The 22,381-nt window shown below is 37.6% G+C and overlaps 1 protein-coding gene and 1 pseudogene across 17 annotated transcripts in view; both read right to left on the reverse strand.

The window, feature by feature from the left end:
- Positions 1-22,381, reverse strand: part of MAGI2 (membrane associated guanylate kinase, WW and PDZ domain containing 2) — a 1,439,413-nt gene that overhangs the window by 656,089 nt on the left and 760,943 nt on the right. The window lies entirely within an intron of this gene.
- Positions 11,899-18,350, reverse strand: LOC116549991 (annotated as a pseudogene).

Below are 22,381 nucleotides of genomic sequence, written 5' to 3' on the forward strand. Positions count from 1 at the left end.
AACAAGACATCATTCCACAGACCACACTGTGCCTTATGAATGAAGAATATGACATATTCTAAAACACCATTTAAAAGTTAGAAGGATATTGTTTTCACTGATTCTACGTCACCAGTGACCTGCTGGCTTTCGGCAAGGGCAATGTCAATATCAATGTCATATATTCAGTAATAAGTATATGCAGTAGAATAAAAAATTAGAAAAGTAATATTCTCACAAAATCTATTACAAAGAATGAGGTAATTTTTCTTCTAAATGATTTCATGGTTCCAAAAGATATAATGCCATTATAGAAACACATTTAAACAAACATAAAGCTAAATGAATTCATAATATGTTGCTTCTGCTAAGGCAAGACTATATAAAAGGAGGATAAGGAAGAAATCTCGGTGCTCAATACAAGAACAGATAAGAATGTTTAGATTCTCACACTGTTTTCTTGGTGATTCAGGCTTTTTCTAATTTAAGCAGCCGCCTCATATTTCTGAGTGCTTGTTATTCTATACACTTCAGGAATTACTCTTTTAACCTGAAGAAATGTTTTATTGGAAAAGCCAACTTACAAAGTTAATTCTTCTCTAAAACTGTTTTTTTTTTTTGGTTTTTTTTTTTTTTGTTTGTTTGTTTGTTTTTTTAAGTATGTATCTCTATGGCCAGTGTTCTCAATGCTGAAGAGCAAGATTTGAAGGGAAAACAAGAGATTACTTCAGCTCAATCCAGTGTCACAGGTGAGTTTAACACACTCTGTGTTTGGCACATTTTTGAAAACAGGTATTTTTATTTGTTTTTATTTTTTGCAAATCAGGAATATTATATTATGGATGAGTAGTCATGCCTAGTATCTTTAAAGAAATGTGGTTCTGTGATGAATGTGGCTATTATACTAATGCTAGCATCAGTGCATTTTAATTTTGTATCTTTTCAGGACTACCGTAAATAATGAATATGTATTTAATAGCTGCTTTCTTGCCAAATACATTGAGGCATTCTCTTACTAAACAAATAAAGCATTCCCCTGATTCAGAATTTTATGCTCCATGTAGTACTCATGGTAGGAGATGAAAGGCCTGACAGGCTGTTATCCTAGCTGCTTCAAGATAATTTCCCCAAGTTTGAGTCAACATAACTCAGTTTAAACAGCTTTTTTTCTTTAACTTCCCATTACTCTTTTCTCTCTTTTTCCTCATTTTCATACCTTCTTTAAAAGTAGTAGATTGAGAGGAAAGTGTAAGTTGAGCTCCATTACATCAGGCCTCCTTTGAACATGGCCCAAAATATTATTTGCAGTTAGATAATAATATCAGTCATACTACTTTGTTACACTGTAGGTGTTATAATTCATCAGTTGTGTTGATCTGGCTCTACTAAGTCTCTTCATATGTTAGTACATGTCAGGTTTTATATAAAAGATTTATATATATAATGTATATAAATATATAGAAGCCTACCTTTTTTCTCTATTTTATAGTAACATATAATTTAGATTTACAGATGACTTTTAAATGGCATATATTAAAGTGCATTTTTCATGCTTTCTTCCTTTTCAGTTAAAGAAAGATTTTTAAAAGGAAAGCATCATTTAATAAGAATGGTACTTAAGAAAATTTAAATGAGCCAGGCACGTATGTAGGTGAAGATTGGTCTTTTCTATCTTTAAAAAAATAAGCATTATCAACCAATGACCATTTCTAAGACATTTCCCACAAGGCTTTGTGTTGGATGATTGGCATTTTCAACCTCACACGATTTCTTCTGAGTTAAGGAGTCTTCCCATAAGAATTATTATGGATTTACTGGGGATTCTTCTACTAGAAAATTAGAATACTTTGGCATTTATTACATCATTTCGTCCAATCGTCCGAGGGTTTTGAATGAGAAACATGGCGTCCAGAGATATTAAATGAATTACCTGAATTTAACACTTTCTGATCACCCCTTACAATCAAGCAGAAAACCTAGTGCTCTGCATAGTACAGAGTCTGGGGGAGCTGTCAGGAGACAGGGCTGGTGCATGGCTTCAGGGCACAGACTGAACCAAAAGACAGAACCAAAATCTAAGTACTAGTCATGGGCAAGTGTGGGATGCATGGAAAACCTCCAAGAAAGGGGCAAAGGAAAAATTCATATTCAAGTTCAGGTACTGGAGAAGTAGAACTGACCTAACGAAGCTTAGGGAGGCAGTACTGATCAGGGAGGGAACACTTTTAATTGGGTAGTTGGACTAAGAAGAGAATGGGGTAGTTGAAAACTAACTTGTGGAAACTAATTTCCAAATCCAATGAGGTCTTCATGAATCTCACTTTTTATTTATTCTTTAATTTTTTTTTTTTTGGCAATTTTACATAGTCTACTACTCTGTCTCTCTTGAAATATTCTTTATTTTCCAGAATAGCCCTGCCTTCAATACGTATGCCCATGGTAACACTCACACATGAAAAGGTATCATCATCCTTTAACCAGTCAACATATTGCCTGCTCTCCACTAAAAGTGATCTTCCGCTTTATCCCCAGAGTTTTTATTACTTGTATAACTCATTTGGAGAGGGACTCTACTCATTAGTAGGGTGGTAATGTTTGTTCAACATCAACTTAGTTTATTCCTGTTGTTCTGATGTTAACCCCTTCTTTCTGTAATAGTTTGGATAATAAGTTATATGCTCACTTAATTCCTTTAGTATTTATTCTTTATCTCCTAACCTAACTGTATCTTTCATATTAGACCATAGCTGCATGTACTAGATGCTTGCTTTTTTTCCTGTTGAGTCCTTGAGTGATGAGATATCACAGTCCTTATCAATACAAACTCCCACCAACCACAGAACAGCTTTAATAACTATAGTATTTATTTAGACTCACTATGAATTGTAACCTTGTTGCCCAAATGACTTATAGAAATAATAATAAAATGGCAGGGGCATTTATGTTGTCTCTTGTTATATTTTTGGAATTTATCATTCTGAAACGTGGAGAATGTTATAAAAAATAAAAATGAAGTAACTTTATTCCACTTTCAAAAAAGATCCCTCTCCTTCTCGCCAAATTACATATTCCAAGTGAGCAATTTATCTGACCTAATGATATAACCTGCTAAACTTTCTACCTAATTTATATCAAGAATACTATTGCATTCATTTATTCCTGCTTAACTCCTAAACAAAGACAATTTAGGCCTGCAGTGAGACATAAAGTGTGTCTACTTATCCTTCACTCTGCCCTCACCCATGAAATTCTATGAAATTCTACTTTTCAAGTTTCAGCTCGGATGTCACCTCCTTCGTGCACTCTTTCCTCTTCACTCTTTTCTCCTCCGACCCCTTCTCTGAGGCAGTGAGGCATCCCTACTTCTAAATTCTTACAGCACTTATTACATATTGATATTATAGCACTTATTGCACCGTATTGTAACTGTTTACATGCCTATCTGCCCCATTAGACTTATCTCCTAGGGGTCCGAAACCAAATCTTTTTCATCTGTCAATTCCCAGCTTCTAGCCAACTGTCCCAATGCCGAGAACATATGCTTTTAGCAAATATGTGTTAGATAAATAAATCAGTGATTCAAACACTTTAAAAAAGTTATCAAAATGTTAAATAATGATCTGTATATAAAAGACATTAAAATCTTAAATGAGCACGCCTCTAATCTAGTAGTGACATGTGTACTGTTTATAAAGTTTATATTAAAGAGAGATCCTTTCAAATACAGAAAGTGTTCATGATCACAAACTCGTTCTGATGAAGTGAAGGGCAAATGACTTCCAAAGAGAAAATGCTACTCTAGAATTTACACTTAGAAAAGACAGGCAGGAGGAAGCACCACAGCAGTGTGAAACAATGTAATGGAACCATTAACATCTAGGAGGTAATATCAATGAAGGGAAACTGTGATCAGAGATGATGTGCTTTTGTTTTAAGAAAACATAAGGCAATTGTGCCCTAGGATCAGGGCATACATGTGTCAGTGTCCTCTACATTTTGCCCACCCGAGAAGCAATCAACAAAGCAAACACGAAGTCAGCATAGTTAGCTTTGTTCAACAGTGAGAAAATCAATCCAACTGGTGATTAGACGTTCATTAAACCGAATCAAAAGGAAACAGTTATTGAAGTCTTTTTCATCTATCTTTACATTTTATCCAAATAGAGACATAAAATAAAAACAACTAGATACGTATATTTGATTGCATTTTTAGCCATCAGTTATCACAGTCCTCTCTTGATGACTGCCACCCAGCCTCTGAAAAATAATGAGATATTTACAATTCCCCAGATCCTTTCAATCGAGAGAAATAGCCCAAGAACCATTAACATGGATTAATGTTTATGTGCATAATCTTTTATGTATATATCATATTCTGTGATATTATTTGGGTATATATAGCATGTGCTGAAATGGAATATAATGAGTTATCATTATATTATTTCTCACTAACTGAACATTAGGGTTTCTCAAGGGAAGTACACAGTAAGTATGGTTACTCTCAAGAACAAAATGAGCTCTCTTAGGTTGGGGGTTTGTAAAAGTGGGAAGCAGGAAGCAATAAAGGAACAGGAGTGAGAAAGAGAGGATCTATTTTACAAAATGCTAGCTGGTCTTTTAGTGTTTATGTAACAGAGCTAGAAGGAACCATCTGAGACCACCTTCTTATCCACTTCCTGCTTCTAGACAGGATTATATCCATAACATTTCCAGTAAGAGGGGTAATCCTGCTCTTACTATCCTCTGAAGGAGATTTAAACACTTTCATTTGTAACCTATGCTGAGTTTTGACAACATTCACAATCAAATCATTCTTTGTAGAGCTGACCTAAATCCCTCTTAACCCAGTAGGAATTCATTTCCTATCTGTGCTTCTTAGAGGAGTAAGCTTATCACCTTCTTCCATATAGTCTTTCAGATGCTTGGTTAATAAGTCTTGGGTCTGGAAAAGGCCTGAGAGGGCTGGGATAAGCACTAAGCTCAATGGATCTTGACGGGGACTCATGCTTAGAGGGTGGTCCTAAAAAATGACTCTTAATTCTCAGGGTCTTACACTGACAAGCCATGGCTAAGGGAGGGTGACATTGTAGGATCATCTCCTTGGAGGTGCTACTGGCATCCTGGACAAGTTCCTTTTTGTTGGGATTATTCTGCTCATTGCAGGACATTTAAAATGCCTGCCTTCACCCCCAGACTGTCCCCACGAAATGCTAATAGCACACACTCCTCAGACATTGCTGCAACCAGAAATGCATTCCCCATATCCACATTTCCAAGTGCCTCACCATAGAGTGAAACTGCCCCTGTTTGAGACCCACTGGTCAATAACCCCTAGATGTATACTTCTCAGTTAGGCCAGAATCAAACAGTTTGTACACGTGGAGGGGAGAAGTCAATACTTTTCTTTGGTATATTTCAAATAGACATATTTCTCTCATATCCCTGGTGTGTTATAAACCATAAAGAATAAATTTATAATAGCAACCACTGTTACTTACTAATTATCTATTACCCAGCAGATTCTCTGTTTGCCATTTTTTATATATTGTATTATTCAACCACATTAAGATAAAACTAATATCCTCATTTTACATATGAAGAAAATGAGGATCAAAGAGATCACCTACCATGTTTGAAGTTCCCCAGATGAGAACTGATAGAACCAAATCTACATCTTTCCACTTCCAAAGCCCTTACTCTTCTGAGAACATCATACTGAAATATATACTGCCATATACTTGTATATATTTTTATAGGTGGGTCTCATGCACAAAAAGGAAATTTGGGGAGAAGGTAACAGTACACATGTGGTAAGTGAAGTCACAAACATGAGGAAGGTTACTCAGAGACTTGACAGAATAAGGAGAGAAGGCAGTCAGTGTCACAACCCTAGAAAAACAGGAGAGAGACTAGAGTCAGGGAAAGAAGGAGAGGAAGAATTTTCATAAATGTATTTCTCATAAAAACCTGAGGCATTAATTTAGAAACTTCAGAATCACAGCCTCTATATGACAACTTAATTACACTAACATCTTAATGCAGTGGTGAAGATGTACAAAAGAATAGTCTTTAGGGCAAAGACAAAAATGCAATGGCCAAGTAAATTTTTAAAAAATCTCTGTAATCCTACAATTCTTTTTTAACTTTAAGAAACAGAAATTTTAATCCCAACAAGAATTAAAATATTATTTCCAAAGTATAGGTAGGACAAATTCTAGTTTTAATATCTATTTTGATCTTCCAATAAATAAATATTTTGTTTCAGAAAATAAAATTTTAGAGTCAAGATATATACAACACTGTTCAATATTTTAGGTACATAAACATGAAATGTTTAAAATTCCCCTTAGGAATAATGGCATTTTCAATTTTCTTTATTGATGAACTCTTATGAATAACTTTTCCTTTTTTAATGGATATTAAAATAAAAGGAAGAAGACAAAAACAATGCAGATTTTCAAAATTTAAAACTCTTTTGCTTTATTGTATGGTAAGTATTCTTTTCAACCACCTAAAATCTTTTGTCGTTTATAAGAACAATAATAAGTAGACTATTACTAAATTTTGAAAGACTCTAACTTGTAATGAATCTAGAAGTGAAATATGAAAGAAAATATGGACAGGCACTACTGACCAATTTGGCGAGATGAGGACCCATGAAAAATGCAATGGTGATAAACTTGGTTGTGAAGAACCTAGAATGTGAGTCCTGAAGTGTTTATAATGGGGATAGCCATTGAATTTTTTCAAGTAGAGCAGTGACTCTTGATTGTCTTGTTCATCGTAAAGGTAATACCGATCAGGAGGACCTTTTTAGAGGCTATTGCAATGGTGCTACAAGATGATTTAGGGTGGAAAGAGTAATAGAAACAGAAGAATGAGCAGAGGGTTTGCATACGGATCAGAAGACTAGGTATCATAGAAGCCATCGGAAGGCAGCCTATGAAAAAAGAGGTCAAGGGTGGAGAATGAACAAATATGAAGTGACAGAGGACAAGTCATTGGATTTACTGATTAGGGGGCCACTGATGAGCTCTGAGAAAGTTTGTAAGGGCTTTTGGGAGATGGGGTTAGAAAAGGGATACAATTTCTATCATTGTCCAGCCATCCTGGTTTCCTAATCCTGCTTTAGCAGGAATTAGGAAATGAATTCTAAATTCATTTAGAATGAATTTAGTATTGATTCTATGTCCTGAAATCTTCAAGTATAGACTGTTCTACAAGTAAAACATTCCCTCATCCTTCCACATGCTTTCCTTATCGCACACCCAGGCACTGCCATTATTCTCAGTGCTTTAACGATTAGAATTCCATATTCTTTCCCTAATCATAAGATCACTCAGTTTTTAACATGAGGCTATTGCTCTGCAAACAGTGCCTTTGTTGAGTCCATTACTGAATACTAATGTTTCTATTTCTTTGCTGGATAATAGTACACTGAAACTTGAAAAGTAATAAAACAGCTGATAAAATACCAGTTTTTCCTGGGTCTTGTTTTGAAAAAAACACATTTAAGATCTTCGTGTTAAACTTGCAGATAATTTTAAATGTTTAATAAGATTAATGGGGCTTCTCCCAATGATACAACAAAAAGGGCAGGGTTCAGAGGTCTGCACCCTCTAATCACCTAAGAGTTGTTTTTCATAGCCTTCATGCCAGATGCTCTTTCTGGACTGGCTAAGCCCAATATAGCATGTGTTTAATAAGGATCCATTATGTCATCCTCAAAATACTAAATGTTGTCCCCCAAAAAAGAGCCTAAACATAAATGTGTATTATACTCATTATCAACAGATTCTCCAAACGTATTTCATCTTATCAAATGGACCTTGTACTTTTTTAACTACATTAATTACCATAACCCTTCTAGGGAAGTATCAAAGAAGAGAATAATTAGTGAGTTTCAGGTTTGCTATGTGAAGCTAGGAATCCACAGCCTATGATCCCTCAATTAACACTCACTTGGAATAAGCTCCAAATAACAAACCAGGATTAGTTTGGGTCACTTTCCTTTGTATGACTGGGTGGGAAGCAGGTCTTTGATCTCTTAACACAGACCCAACTGCAGAACCTAAATAAGGGCTCTTTGGGGCCACTGGTTTTCAGAATTTCACTTTAATTGTTTAGGTCTATAAAAGAAACACTTATAGATACAATGTGTTTCTTAGTTAAAAGATAAAATTCACATTACCCTAAAGTTTCTGGTTGATATTTACTTCTGTATTATTAAAAGAGGTGAGTGGATAGCCAAGGAATGGAATGAAAATAAAATGGAAATACATGAACAAGCGTCAACTTTTCAGCTATTTCCAGGAAAAAAAAGGTAGTTTTTCCTTCCCTAAAACTTTAAAGACGTAGCTATGAAATGCTCTGCATAACTAATATTCAGTGTCTATGTTCCACGCATAAGCAGAATTATTCAGAAATTCTACCTTGGCCAGACAAAGAAATTTCAGAACAATGACATATTATGCCTATGAAAGCAGGTAGGTAATTAGTACAAACAAAAGCCATTACTACAATATTGTATTTTTAACATACAGAAGAGCCTGTGGTACCAATACAGCCATAATTTACATTAACAGGTTTTCTCATGCTACATTTATGAGGCTACATATAGCAGGACCGATTTAACACAAAAATTATGTTATCTGTGGGCTGGATGTCCCATCTCATCCTTAAATGTTGCTGTCAAAGAAGTTTTCACAATGGTGTCTCTTGACGCCTGTTTTTAATACCTCCTCCTGCCTGATTTTCTCACCTGGTGGGTTTAGAAAAAATTGTAAAAGCTTTTCTAATGTTGAACCTCACATTATTTATTCCTGGCAGAGTTTAAGGCTGTCCCCCTAAGATCTGCCCTTTTTGTTAATGAGAATAATTGATTTCTGTCCCAGTTTATATTTCATTGTGTATTTTGGATCAGTCTCAAGTGTCCCTTATGTTTTATTTTTTTTTTCCTTCCAGTTGAACATATGAAGTTGGGTTCACTTTTTCTGAGAAATCTGTTTTCTAAGAATTTTATCACTTTTGTTTCTCTGCACTCCCTCAATTTGTAACCATCCTTTCTAACAGCCTCACATGAGTGAAATCCTCTAGAGATCATTCTAGCAGCAGCTAGAGAAGCACAAGAACATAATTTTTAAATTCATTTCCAGTTTTTCTGCTTAAACAATCAAAAAAAAAAGTACATGTGTTTCCTTTTGAACAGAAAGTCATGATAAATATGTAGGTTAGCACGTTGTATGTGTTCAACAATGGCTTGCTATTTTTAAAAAAATAATATTGCTGTAACTGATAGCTGATAGGGAGACAAAGAAGGGGATAAAGAGAGGCCAGGAGAGAGAGGGAAGGCAAGCAGAAAGGTTCTGTGGGCAAATGTCATGATCATTATTATTCTGACCCTTGGGCTACTGTGAGCACAGATGACACTCTACCACCAAAATATTAGTGCTGGCATTCAAAAAATTTCTCAGAGCAAAAGAAGTTGATGGGTTCCTGCTCTTTTTCTCTTTTTCTTTTTGGTCAATAGCATGCTTTTATTCAGCATACCACGCTTTGGTTCTTTTCCCTATTCACATTGAAGATGAAATGCGATTTTTTTTTCAAAGAAAAATGAGCCCATAGAGGGGAAAAACAACAGTGAGAACTGACTTTAGCTCTTCTTTCACTGTCTCCTCTCCCTTTAGTTTACCTTTTATTGAGATTAACTAGGCACCTTTGCAAGCCATTCTCCTTGCTTTGGTTGATGGCTAACAGAAAGGAATCCACTGTCAAGATTTTCTCTCTGAGAACTCCAAATGGCTTTTGACGCTTTCCCATCCACAAAAGTGTTAACTTCTCCTCTCCTTACATGCCCATCACCATGGCTACCTTTCAATCAGCTCTTCTTCATTAATATTAGCAGGGGAAGCCTTCTGTGTGATCTGTGTCCCTATATTAGCCGGATACAGGTAAATCATGTAGTTACATGTATTTTTATCACAGGCTTCTCCCCATTTCAAGTGATAGCTGTCAGCTTCCCAAAGGGGTGAGGGGCAGGGGCAGGGGGCAGGGGGAAGAAGGTCAGATGGAGAATTTTATAGATGGAAATGTATCTGAAGGCCAGCTGTATTCACGTCTCTTTACCCATCATAATGTGATCCAAGGCTACAACATTCAAAATATTGTTAAGCTGAGTGCACATTTCTGAAGAAGATCAGATTTCACTATCTTCAAATTAAAGCCTATGGGAGGACTATAATAAAAAAGAGAAATTAGTTTTATTCTGTGTAAGTCTGGAAGGCAGAAGGCACAGAAAGCAAGAACATACTAACTCAGAAAAGGGAAACACTTTCTAATAACTAGAAGTGGCTAAAAGTGAGAAACATTCCCCTACAAAGGTACTGAGTTCTCTGTCACTAGCAGCATTCAAGCAGGGGTGAATGAGCTTCAGTATTGCAAGATGTAAGTGAAATTTTTCTGTCATACTGGAGACTGGGCTAAATCACTGGTTTCCAAATGTCGGTACTCAGTCTAGCTGTATTGCATTAGAGCTTAGTTGAAAAATAAATACTGAATCCGCCCCTTCAAGCACTGACTCAGACCTTTGTAGGGAAAGGTCTAGGGAAACAAGATTCCTCGTGAATCCTGAACACAGTCAGGTTTTCGTCTCACTCCCAAGCAGAGATGACTCCTGAGACCCCCAGCTAACCCAAAGCTTTTACTGTTATCGATTATACTATTAGGAGTATATAAATGCTATATACCACATGACTCACCCCTGCTTTAATTCTTGCATCAACTCTTTTGGGTCTCAGAGTCCCCCTGTTAAGGAGCCAAATACAGTCACACAGAGACAAACTGCAGCTTAAAATACATGTGTGAAATGTTGTTACCAGATTCGTAATGTCCTAATGAAAATATTAATTCCTAAAAATTAAAGGCATAATTGTTAAACATGTAGAGCATGGAACTCACAGAAGAGAGAGATTCTCAGCTCAGCAGAGATAATGCCATACCTAAATAATTTCCTAGTACCTTGTCCAATGTGTAGCACAGAAATGTTGTCCAATACATGTATGTTGAATACATTGATAATTTAAAAGGTTGCCATGACATCTAATTTTTCTGGATAACTGAAGGAAAAACTGTGAACATTTAAAGTGCAAAACGAACTTATAGGCCAGGTGCAGTGGCTCACACCTGTAAACCCAGCAGAACGAGGCTGGCGGGAACTGAGATGGGTGGATCATTTGAGGTCAGGAGTCCAAGATCAGTCTGGCCAACATGGTGAAACCCCTTCTCTACTAAAAATACAAAAATTAGCTATGCAATAGTGACATGAATCTGGAATCCCAGCTACTTAGGAGGCTGTGGCAGGAGCCTGGGAAGCAGAGGTTGTGGTGAATGGAGATCAGGCCGCTGCACTCCAGTCTGGGCAAGAGAGTAAGACCCTGTCTGAAAACAAAAACAAACAAACAAACAAACAAACATATTCACATAGCAAAATAAATGTGGAACTGACAACAATAATGTGGTAATCACATTTAGCATATTAAAGAGTATGTGGCTTTGAAAAACCTCATGTTCATTTAACCTCTTGATTGATTTGTATCTAGCCTCATTTTACAAAGGCTTTGTGGTAGCTGTACTAAATTACCCAATGTAATAACAAAATGAGAGATCGCCTATTTTTTAGCCTTCCACCAGAAGGTCAAGGTGTCATTTAAAATTATATTGCTGGTCTCTCACTTAGCCTTTGGCTGAGGTTGTCTATCTGGCCCACTGTGAAAAAGGAAAGGACCAAACCAATTATTTTCTTCCTACCAAAAACAGATCCAAGTTCTCATTAAATATTATGTTTCAATATGTTTAGTTCTGGCAGGCTTAACAGTTGGTTTCTCCAAAAAAAAAAAAAAAAAAAAAAAAAAAAAAAAAAAAAAAAAAAAAAAAGGTCCTAGGTTAAATGCCTGAAATAATGCAAGGCTTTTAAAAGAAAAGAAATACGCCTTAGAAGAAGAGACTACAGATTCTTGACCTTTTATCTCTACTGAAAGGATCATTTAAATTCACTTAATCCTTGTGGTTCGCAGAAGTGTAAGAAGGTACGATGGAAAGCATAAATACTTTCATCAGTGTGAAATGAAAAGGAACATAAAGCATAAGCACTGACTCCTTTGAAGTGACAGGTGTGGCAACACATCCTGTCCCCAACATGGCTAGAAAGAAGTGTGATTAGAAGTTAATGCTAATACAAGATTTACAAGATCTTCTGCTTCACAATTTTTACAACTCTAAAATACAACTGACAAATGTGTCTCAAAGAAAGAGAAAATATAAAGGAAGACATAATTATATCAATAGTTAAATGTGATGGATCCCTGTTCACATAATATGCTTAGGGTCTGCCAAGAGAAGTTTATGAAAATATAATAGTCTCAGAAAGTTAAAACTATTTTTTAGTACTCTCTTTAAATAGAAGATATCAAAATTGCCTTCACACTGCCAGTTGGAGTTTTCTGGAATTAAGCCAATAATCTTTTGATTTGGTCTTTCACAGTACAGCACAGTGATAACCACTATGGAATAGGAGATTGAAATTGAAATACAACATTAAAGTGTGAGAAATTTTAAAATTTACATATTAAATTTTAGGAAATCTTTAAAATTCTCTATCCTACTGCAGAGTATGACCACTCTAGTTCACAGATTATAGCCATGGTACAACCTAATAATACCAAAATATATATTGAAAATCTGTAATATTCTCATTATTCAATATATTACTTTTAGAACAAATAACATTTATCATAATCATTCCGTATTCTGTAAGCAGATAGTATCAGAAAAACCCTAAAACCATGTTATTTTGAATTTTAAAATCAAGGTACAATTTAAATAAAATGCTCCAGGTTTGATGATTGGTTTTTCAAATACATACATCTGTGTAACCTCCAATCTAATTAAGATTGATAACATTTCCATCACCCCAAATGTTCCATATTCCTTTGCAGCTTTCTGTCTCTCCCACATGACCCTCAGGTAACTATTAATCTGCTTTCTGTTACTACAGATTAGTTTTTCCCCATTCTAAGATTTCATATAAATGAAACAACACAATGTGTATCGTTTTTGGATCTGGCTTTTTTTGCTAAGCTAAATGTTTTGTTAACATTTATCCATGCTGTTTTATGTATCAGTAATTCCTTCCCTTTTATCGTTAAGTAGTATTTGATTGTAATATCACATTTTATGTGGTCACTCAATTGTATTTGTGTTGTTTCCAGTTTGAGGCTCTTAGGATTAGAGCTGTTATGGACATTCTTATGTTAGTCTTATTGGTAGTATTTCTTTTGCTTAAACCAATTATGCAATTTTAACTACATGTTTATCTTTCCAGTAACTGAAAAGCCATGAATATGGTATACAGACTTCTCATGCAAGTATCATAATAGGGTATGCAATCATGTTTTGCAAGAGTTATTAAATAAGAACTTTTCCTCTCTCAAAACCTTTCATTTGGCTTTAGATCCTTTTTGTTTTCTTAGAAAAAAAATCACAAATATTTAAAGAACTTGAACATACCATTTTGTAATTTCTATTTTCCTATCTTTTCATTGTTGATAAATTTCTATACAATTTTAATATACATTAAAATACAGAATTCAATCATTCTAAGACACACTTAGGGAATGTGCTAACCACACTGCTCACAATGTAGTGAACTTGAGGCAGGAGTGAATCTCACATGTAAATCACAGAGCAGCATATGAGTTTCCATAATACCACGCATGCTTCACAACAGGGAAGGCCCACAGTTTTGGCAAATTCCCATTCCTCTCTGACCGCTGCTTCCTCCCCAACTCTCATCATAGCATTAAGGAGCAAAAATATTTATAAAATTCGAAGAATTGTAGACATTACCTTGAGAATGTGCTGCCACTAACCAGATGCTTTTTTGTCTTTCTTTTTAAAATATTTCTAATCTATATCTAGGAATAGAGAGTAATTCTAGCAAATTGGGTAAACTATATTTGTTTATATTGCTGTAAAAGGGAGAACATACAAATGTTACTGAATATAGGAATTACTCACGTTTTGTTTCTACTCAGGGCTTTAGATTTAAATTCTGACCCTATGGATGTCCTATTATTTCACTGTCCATAAAAGAAAAAACATTATTACTGGCTTCACAGGAAAGTGGAAGAGAAGATGAAAACTTTTTAAGGGTTACTTAAATACAGGTACCTTAAAAATATTTCCTGAATAGTCATTCTAAATGGAATACTCAGCAAATGAGCAAGTAAACTAGAAAATGGTCTCAGAATTCCTTCCAGATCTTAAATCCTGTGGGTTCATGTAACTATAAAATGACATTGCATACAAAGCTGCACTGACATGCAAATTCATAGAGCACAACATTTTCACATGGCTTGCAAGTGTCTTTATGATGTCCTTGACTTTCCTTTTCCATATCCTTTTTAGTTCAGCAGAACTAGCTGAGGTTTTATTTCGGACAAAAAAAAAAAAAAAAAAAAGCAATTGAATTGTTTTGCAGCTGGAGGCAAGAGCAAGGGGGTTCCCCAGGCAGTAAACTCCCCAGCGGGTGGGCTGAGGACTAGGGCTGACCCTCGGGTGGGTCTCTGGTTCTCCATGCTTCCCTTCACATGGGCCTCCCTCCCAGGCTCTGGGGCAGCCTCAGGAGAGGCAGGCTGGGATGGGCTGCCACAGCTGTTCACTTGGCAAGGACGTCAGAGGACTTGGACACCAGCTTCCCATAGCACATCTCAATCTCCTTCACAACCACGGCTTTGGTGGTGCTGGTGAGGCTGAAGGAGCTGGAGCCCAGGCCATAACTGAGGCCCGGGATTTGTGAGGCCCCATAGGCCGAGCTCAGATCACCTGCATGGCCGCTGGTGGTCTTCGTATGGATACTCATGTTCTGCATCCCAGACTCCAGCTGGCTCTCCTTGCCCTCCAGCAGCTTGCAGTAGGTGGCGATCTCGATGTCCAGAGCCAGCTTGATGTTCATCAGCTCCTGGTACTCATGCAGCTGCCACGCCATGTCCTGCTTGGCCCGCTGCAGGGCGGCCTCCAGCTCAGACAGCTTGGCAGGGCATCCTTAACGGCCAGCTCTCCGTGCTGCTCGGCATCTGTGATGCCAGCTCCCAGGGAAGCCGTCTGACCTTTGAGGCCCTCAATCTTGGCCTGGAGCCAGCTGATGTTCAGGTTCATCTCAGAGATCTCAGTCTTTGTAAGCCGCAGATCATCCCTGTGCTTCCCAGCCAGCGCCTACAGCTCCTCATACTTGATCTGGTGCATGCTCTCAGCCTCAGTCCTGCTGCGGTTGGCGATCTCCTCCCGTTGCGCCTTGACCTAAGTGATGATGCTGTCCATGTCCAGGGAGCACTGTTGTCCATGGACAGCACCACAGACGTGTCCAAGATCTGGGACCGCAGCTCCCAGGTCCTCTCCATACAGCTGCTGAGGAAGTTTATCTCATCAGTCAGCCCTTCCAGGCGAGACTCCAGCTCCACCTTGTTCATATAAGCTTCATCCACATCCTTCTTGATGAGGACAAATTCATTCTCCATCTCTGTAGGCATCCTCATACTTGTTCCTGAAGTCCTCCATCAGCCCCTGCATATTGCCAAGCTCTGCCTCTAGCTTCAGCTTCTCCTGGCCCAGAGTCTCCAGATGCTGCCTAAGGTTGCTAATGTAGCACTGGAACATGTTGTCCTGTTGCTCCAAGCCATCTTCACTGCTGCAGGAGGTTCCATTTGATATCCAACATCTTGTTCTGTTGCTCCAGGACCTGTACCTTGTCGATGAAGAAGGCAAACTTGTTGTCAAGGGTTTTGATCTGTTCCATCTCCTGGGTATGCACACACTGGATGCTGGGGTCAACTTCCAGGTTAAGAGGGCTCAAGAGGCTCTGGTGACGGTGATGCCTCCCATGTCCATACCCATGCCCATGCCGCTGGCCCCACCATAGCCTATGCTCATGTCACCCTGGAAGCTGCTGCTGCCCACTCAGGAGAAGCTCAAGGAGCTGATACGGGCACTGGGCACACTCGTACAGGAGCAGCTGCTGAAGGCCCAGGGGCCAGAAGTGGACAACTTGTAGGACTTTTGGGTCACCCTGATGGACATGGTGGAGGCAGGAGTGGAGGCAGGCAGGCTGAACCAGGTGGATATTCCTGAAGGAGCAGAGAAGCTGCTTCTTCCCTTCCATTTTTAAATGATTCTTAAATCCTTACCTCTGTGACTTCTAACAGGCTGTTCCCTCTGCCTAGAATATTTTTTAACCTGGATAAACGTTAATCCTTTTTGAGGACTTATATAGATTTCATCTTATCCAAGAAACCCTGTGTCTGGGTTAGGAACCACTCTTATGTGCTTTCATATGGCCCCTCTAGTTGCTATTTATTTCATTCTGTTATCATTATCTCTTGACTTCTTAACCTTCCCCACTAAGTGTAAGCTCTGTGAATGCAAGGAATCTGTGTGGCTTGATTCCTGTGTTATTTCCAGAGTTTACTGCAGGGCTTGGCATGCAGTGGACGTCTCATGAATATTTGTAAGATAATGAATGAATTAGGTTGAGTACAACAATTACTGAGAAACTGGAAAATAACAGGGTGCTTAGATGGATTAAAACAGGCTCCCTGAAGTAGGTGAGAGCCTTCATCTTGATTTTTCCAGAGAATGAAATCTAATGACTGGTGGAGAACAGATTGGTTTAGGAGATTGCATAAAAAGGAATGTACAGAAGTCATATTCTAGGAACTGGAAGAAGTTTAGCATGACCAAAAGAGGAGACTCTAAGTGGAAAACTAGAAAAACTGAGTTGAAAAATTAAAAATCAGTGGTAGGCAAAACTATGGAGACAGTAAAAAAAATTAGCGGTTGCCAGGGGTTAGGAGGGAAGGGAAGATCAATAGATGAAGCACAGAGAATTTTTAGGGAAGTGAAACTACCCCGTATGATACTATAATGGTAGATACATGTCATTACACATTTGTACAATCTCATAGAATGTACAATACCAAGAGTGAACCCTAATGTTAACTATGGAATTTGAGTGATAATGATATGCCAGTAAAGGCTTATTGATTGTAACCAATTATCACTCTGGCGGGCATGCTGATAATGGGAAAGGTGATGCAAGCGTAGGGACAGGGGAAAGTATCTGTACCTTCCTTTTAATTTTACTATAAACCCAAAACTGCTCTAAAAAAATAAAGTCTTACAAAAAAAGCAGTGGTGGCTGAAGCATGTGAAGAGCTGAAAGCTAAAGATTTGTATTAAAAGCAGTAAGTAGGCAGGTTTTTACATAGATGGATACCATGCTGAAAATGATCTTTGAAGAAACATTAATATTTAATCATATTTATAAACATACGAATTAAACTATACAAGTGTGTACCTGTAGACTGCAGGTCATAAAAGAAGGGACTGAATGGTATTTATACTGCGGAAAGCAGGCAGCTTTTGAGCCCTGGTGTCCACAGCATCCCTCTAGATGGTGGTGTGTGATGCCTTAGGGAGCATCCTCAGGCTGCCAGTGAGACACTTCACAGCAATACAGTGTCGATTAAATTGGACACCAGTAAAGCATGGGTTAGTGGTCTGGAAAGAAACATTCTGTTCATTCAATAAACCTGCTCTCATTTCATTTTAAGTCTTTAGGATTTGATTAACTGTTAAGAGCTGCAAAGGGAGAAGTCAGGGTTCTGATTAGACAATAATCGGGTCATTAATTTTTCATATTTACATATAATGTTCCTCATACCATAAAGCTAGTTTCCGAAAGCTCTGAAATCATAATGCATTTAAGTATCACATTGTGTCTCTTCAGCTTATCCTTTGCGATCAAATAAATCCGGAACAAAATAACGCATGCTCTAATCACTGAATAACACATGTATGAAGTGTGCGGCTGTATTGTCTAAATAATTAACCACTACTCAATGATTATACTAACTAGTGCATACTGGAGTGAATAAAATTAACGAAGCCTTTGCTTACAATTTAAAAACCTCCTATCAATGGTTTCTTTCACTGAGTTAAAGAAAAAGGACCTTTGCAATTTTTACTTAGTAGTCTTATATTGGAAACATCTGGATCCTATCCAATACTGATGCACAGAGGCCTCATCAGAGATCAATATCTAGTGAGCAAGATGTACAGTGAACATCTGAAAGGATAAAAAACAAAGCATACCAGGGAGGCAGCATGTGATGGTAGACAAGTGCACCTCTAGAGACCTAGAAAGCTGGGTGTTTATCCCACCTTTGCCGCTTGCTGGTTGTGAAAGTTGGGCAAAGTCTTTAAGCTCCATCAATCTCAGTTTCCTTGTCCAAAAGGATGGAGAATAATACCTATTCCACAGTGCTGGGGACAAATTACGTGCTTAATTAGCATTTACTATTAGTATTAGTGACAGTTGTAGTGTAACTTCTATTTTTTTCTCTAGTTCCCTTGGACCAAAATATATAGTGAAACTTATAGTATGCTTGTATAACATATGCTTATGACATGTGCAATCTACTAACATGTCTCTGCATTATACGTCAAGCAGAATCAAAAAGTTCCAGGGCAAGAGAAAAATCAATTAAAATTTTTGTATTTACTATTGGCATCACAAAGGAGAAATTTTTCTTCCTGTCTACAGATATTTCCAACTCCCCACTATTTGCTTCTTGCCAAATACAAACGTTCAGAGGCTTGGAAGGAATCATGGCAAAGTACAATTCTCCTTTGGGTAGATGAGATTGATGCCTTCTGCCTTTGGATTGTTTCCCCAAATAACCATCCAGGAGGCCACAACAAATGCCCATGCAATCCCCAGATGAGCGGATCTCACCCATCCTTAAGGTGATTCTTTTTCCAGCTTATATTAGTAGTTCAAATGGTTTCCCTGGATCACCACATTTCCTTCTATCTTTTAAAGGAGTTAGGTGCTGCCTACACCCACTGCTGGCTCCACAGTAAAATTGACTGCTTTGTATTTCTTTCACTTTGGATATCCTTAGAAAAGTGTCTGCTGCCATGATTTTGCTGGTCAGGATCAAAGCTGCCATAGTTCCCAGCGCAAATGATTATTGAAAGAAAAGGACTGGGCACAGTGAAAAGAGCTTTGGAACAAGACAGATGTAAGGTCAGATCCTTGTTCTACAATGCGGAAACTGTGTGATTGCTGATAATTTCCTCAGCATGGGAAACTAGGAGCCTCAGTTTCCCAGGCTTGATTAACCATTTTGCAGGGTTGTCAGGAGGAATAACTAAAATAACAAACCCAAAGTACCTAGGATAAGACTATTTTTCTTCCTGTCCCCATATATACTGGTCCTCCCTAAAATCATTCTTACTTTCCGTTAGCAAAGTTATGAAGTTCCTTTAAGCCAAATTAAACACCTACACATATGTACAATCATGGAAAGGTACATAATGCTAATCTTTTAAACCAGGTGGAATCATACAGTAGCATCTCTCTTGTGAGTTCTTCTGTCTCTCATTAAAGTAGTCCTAGAATTAAGGATTTTCTATCTCCCTCATTAAGGAACATAGTCTAAAACCTTTCTCAAATGACAGATCAGAGAAACTGAGTTAGCAGTACACACATACACACTCATACACACAGAGACTCTGAATTCTCCAAGTCCCTAAGCTCCACTAGGAGTATCCACAATTTAAAGAGTTTCATCTCGTAACAGTACATTTTAATTGAAAAACACTCCTTCCATAATAATGGAAGCAACATACTATAGTGTAAACATTGAGACAGCTACCACATCTGGTTTTCAATGTCAGGTTTGTCATTTACTAACTGTGTAACTTTGAGACATAGCTTGTAAAGGCCAACACCACTTTCTCCATATGTTAAAAGGTGGTAACATCTACCTGTTACCGCAATCAAATCAGAACTTTTTTTTTTTTTTTGAGATGGTCTCTTGCTCTGTCGCCCAGGCTGGAGTGCAGTGGTGCAATCTTGGCTCACTGCAACCTCTGCCTCCCAGGTTCTAGCAATTCTCTGCCTCAGCCCCCTGAGTAGCTGGGATTACAGGCACCTACCACCACACCCAGCTAATATTTTTGTATTTTTAGCAGAGATGGGATTTCATCATCTTGGCCAGGCTGGTTTTGAACTCCTGACCTTGTGATCCATCCGCCTCAGCCTCCCAAAGTTTTTGGATTACAGGCGTGAGCCACTACACCCGGCCTAAGTCAGGACTTTATGCAACATTTAATACAGTGCCTGGAACTGTATAGGAAGCTCTCAATAACTGTAGGTAGGTATTATTACTTGTGGTGTTTTCTGGTAATCAGTAGGAGGAATATTGGTTTCTTTAAAAAGTATTCTGAATTGTTCATAAATACGTCTTGAACACATAACACAAATAATCTTAGCCTATCTTCTGTATGCCTTTTCTACGACTGAACAATCACTGACAGTCACATATACAATTATTCCATGCTTCCAACATGCGCTTATTTTAAACTGAAATCTTCCTCCTTGTTCTGTATCTGACGTCAAACAGAGCAAGCATATTCCTCCTTTCACAGAGAAGCATTTCAAATATCCAGTGGTAGCCTTCATTTACCCCTAAGTTTTTCCTCTAGGCTAAAGAGTCTCAGTTCTTTCAATGTACACATATTTCAGGGTTTCTAGGCATTTTACCACTGGTCATCCTTTTATGGAAGAATCACTGAATCTAAGCAGAGTTTAATTTCTAACTTGTTAGTGAAATACTAACTTAGTATTTTAAAAAGACAACAAACAAAAGCCTCACACCGTCATCTAAGAAAAGGAGGATTTAGTGTGGAAAAAAAATCCCACCATGCTAATAATATGCCATCTTTTATTATAGGACTGGTTTTGACAAACGATTTTTTAAAGCTAAGAAGCAAGAGCATTTGAAGCCCAGTGGGCTTATGTCTGCTGCCCCATCAGGAGGCTTCCAGGAACAAGATTTCTGGTATCCTCTTATCCTTTTAAAGTTTTTAAAAGACTTTTCTGTCTTCTCACTGTATACCACATGGTGTTTCATTTCTTTTTTTTAAAGCATGACAGGGTCTTGCTCCATTGCCTAGGCTGAATTGCAGTGGCATTATCATAGCTCACTGCAGCCCTGAACTCCAGGGCTCAAATGATTCTCCCACTTCAGCCTCCTGAGTAGTTGGGACAACATTCAGGGACCACCATGCTTGGCTAATCTTTTTGTTTTGATTTTTGTAGAAACAGGGTCTTGCCATCTTGCCCAGGCTGGTCTCAAATTCCTGGCCTTAAGAGATCCGTCTGCCTCAGCTTCTCAAAGTTTTGGGATTACAGGCATGAACCACTACACCTAGCTTGTTTCTTTTTTGATATGGCATAATCACTCAATTTTTGCAAGTTAATTTTCTAAGCAAGACAACTTCCTAAAAGCAAATTTAAGCTCAACTCTGAATTGAGGTTGTTCATCTTACCTACTCTGGAAATGATTAAATGTAGCCTAACCTTCCTACTGTGGCAGCATTTAATATCCTTGGCTGTACTGTAAATAAGGAGTACATTAATCTTAAATGACTACTGCTTCATGTACGTAGTGTTATATACTTGAATTAATCAGTTGGTATGTGCCACAATTGCCTTTTTCCTTCATCCACAAATGAAGGACAAACACGTTAGTTTGTACATGTGATACAAATCTTGCATCAGTTTTTCTAAGACTTTCTGATTATTGTACACATTTTAGAAAAAAGTAAATGGTTTCTCTCATTCCAAGTACTTGTCATTACTATGCAAAATGATGGAAAAAAAAGACCGTCAGTTTTTGGATAAATAGACTGATTTAATAGAATGTAAGAGTTACTTTCCATGTCCACGTTAACAGGCAAACAACCGTCTATTCATGATGTGTTGAGTGGTTTGATGCTCCCACTACTTCATTCTTCTTTAAGACTTATTTTCATCTAGTGATCGAACTAGAAATGGTGATCAAATAAAGCAGATCAATTTTAGATGTGATACATGGGAGAACAATCCAGCTCTGGAGACACCAATCCAGCCTCTATTTTACCACACTGCAATCAAGCTAACCCTTATTTTGCCTTCATCATTCGATGCTTTTAAATAGTTTGCACAACTACAACATGTGCTACGTGGATCATGTATTTTTAAATGCTGTTATCACAAGGTAAAACTATTATTTCATTTCTACTATCTTTTTGTTTTTAATCATTTTTGATATTTAGTGTGTAATCTCTTTTAACATTTTTTTCTTTTCATTCAGGGAGAACTTTGCATGTTTGTCATCTATATCACTAAGCTGATTCTCTACAGTGTTTCTGTCTGTCATTCTATTCATGGAAATGTAAGCCTGTTGTTTATTTGTATGGTGGTCTGGCTTATTGAGGCTTGGTCTATTTTCACTTCAGT

Source organism: Sapajus apella, unplaced genomic scaffold, assembly GCF_009761245.1.
Source record: "Sapajus apella isolate SASKATOON/1434 unplaced genomic scaffold, GSC_monkey_1.0 scaffold7, whole genome shotgun sequence".
Taxonomy (NCBI): Eukaryota; Metazoa; Chordata; class Mammalia; order Primates; family Cebidae; genus Sapajus; species Sapajus apella.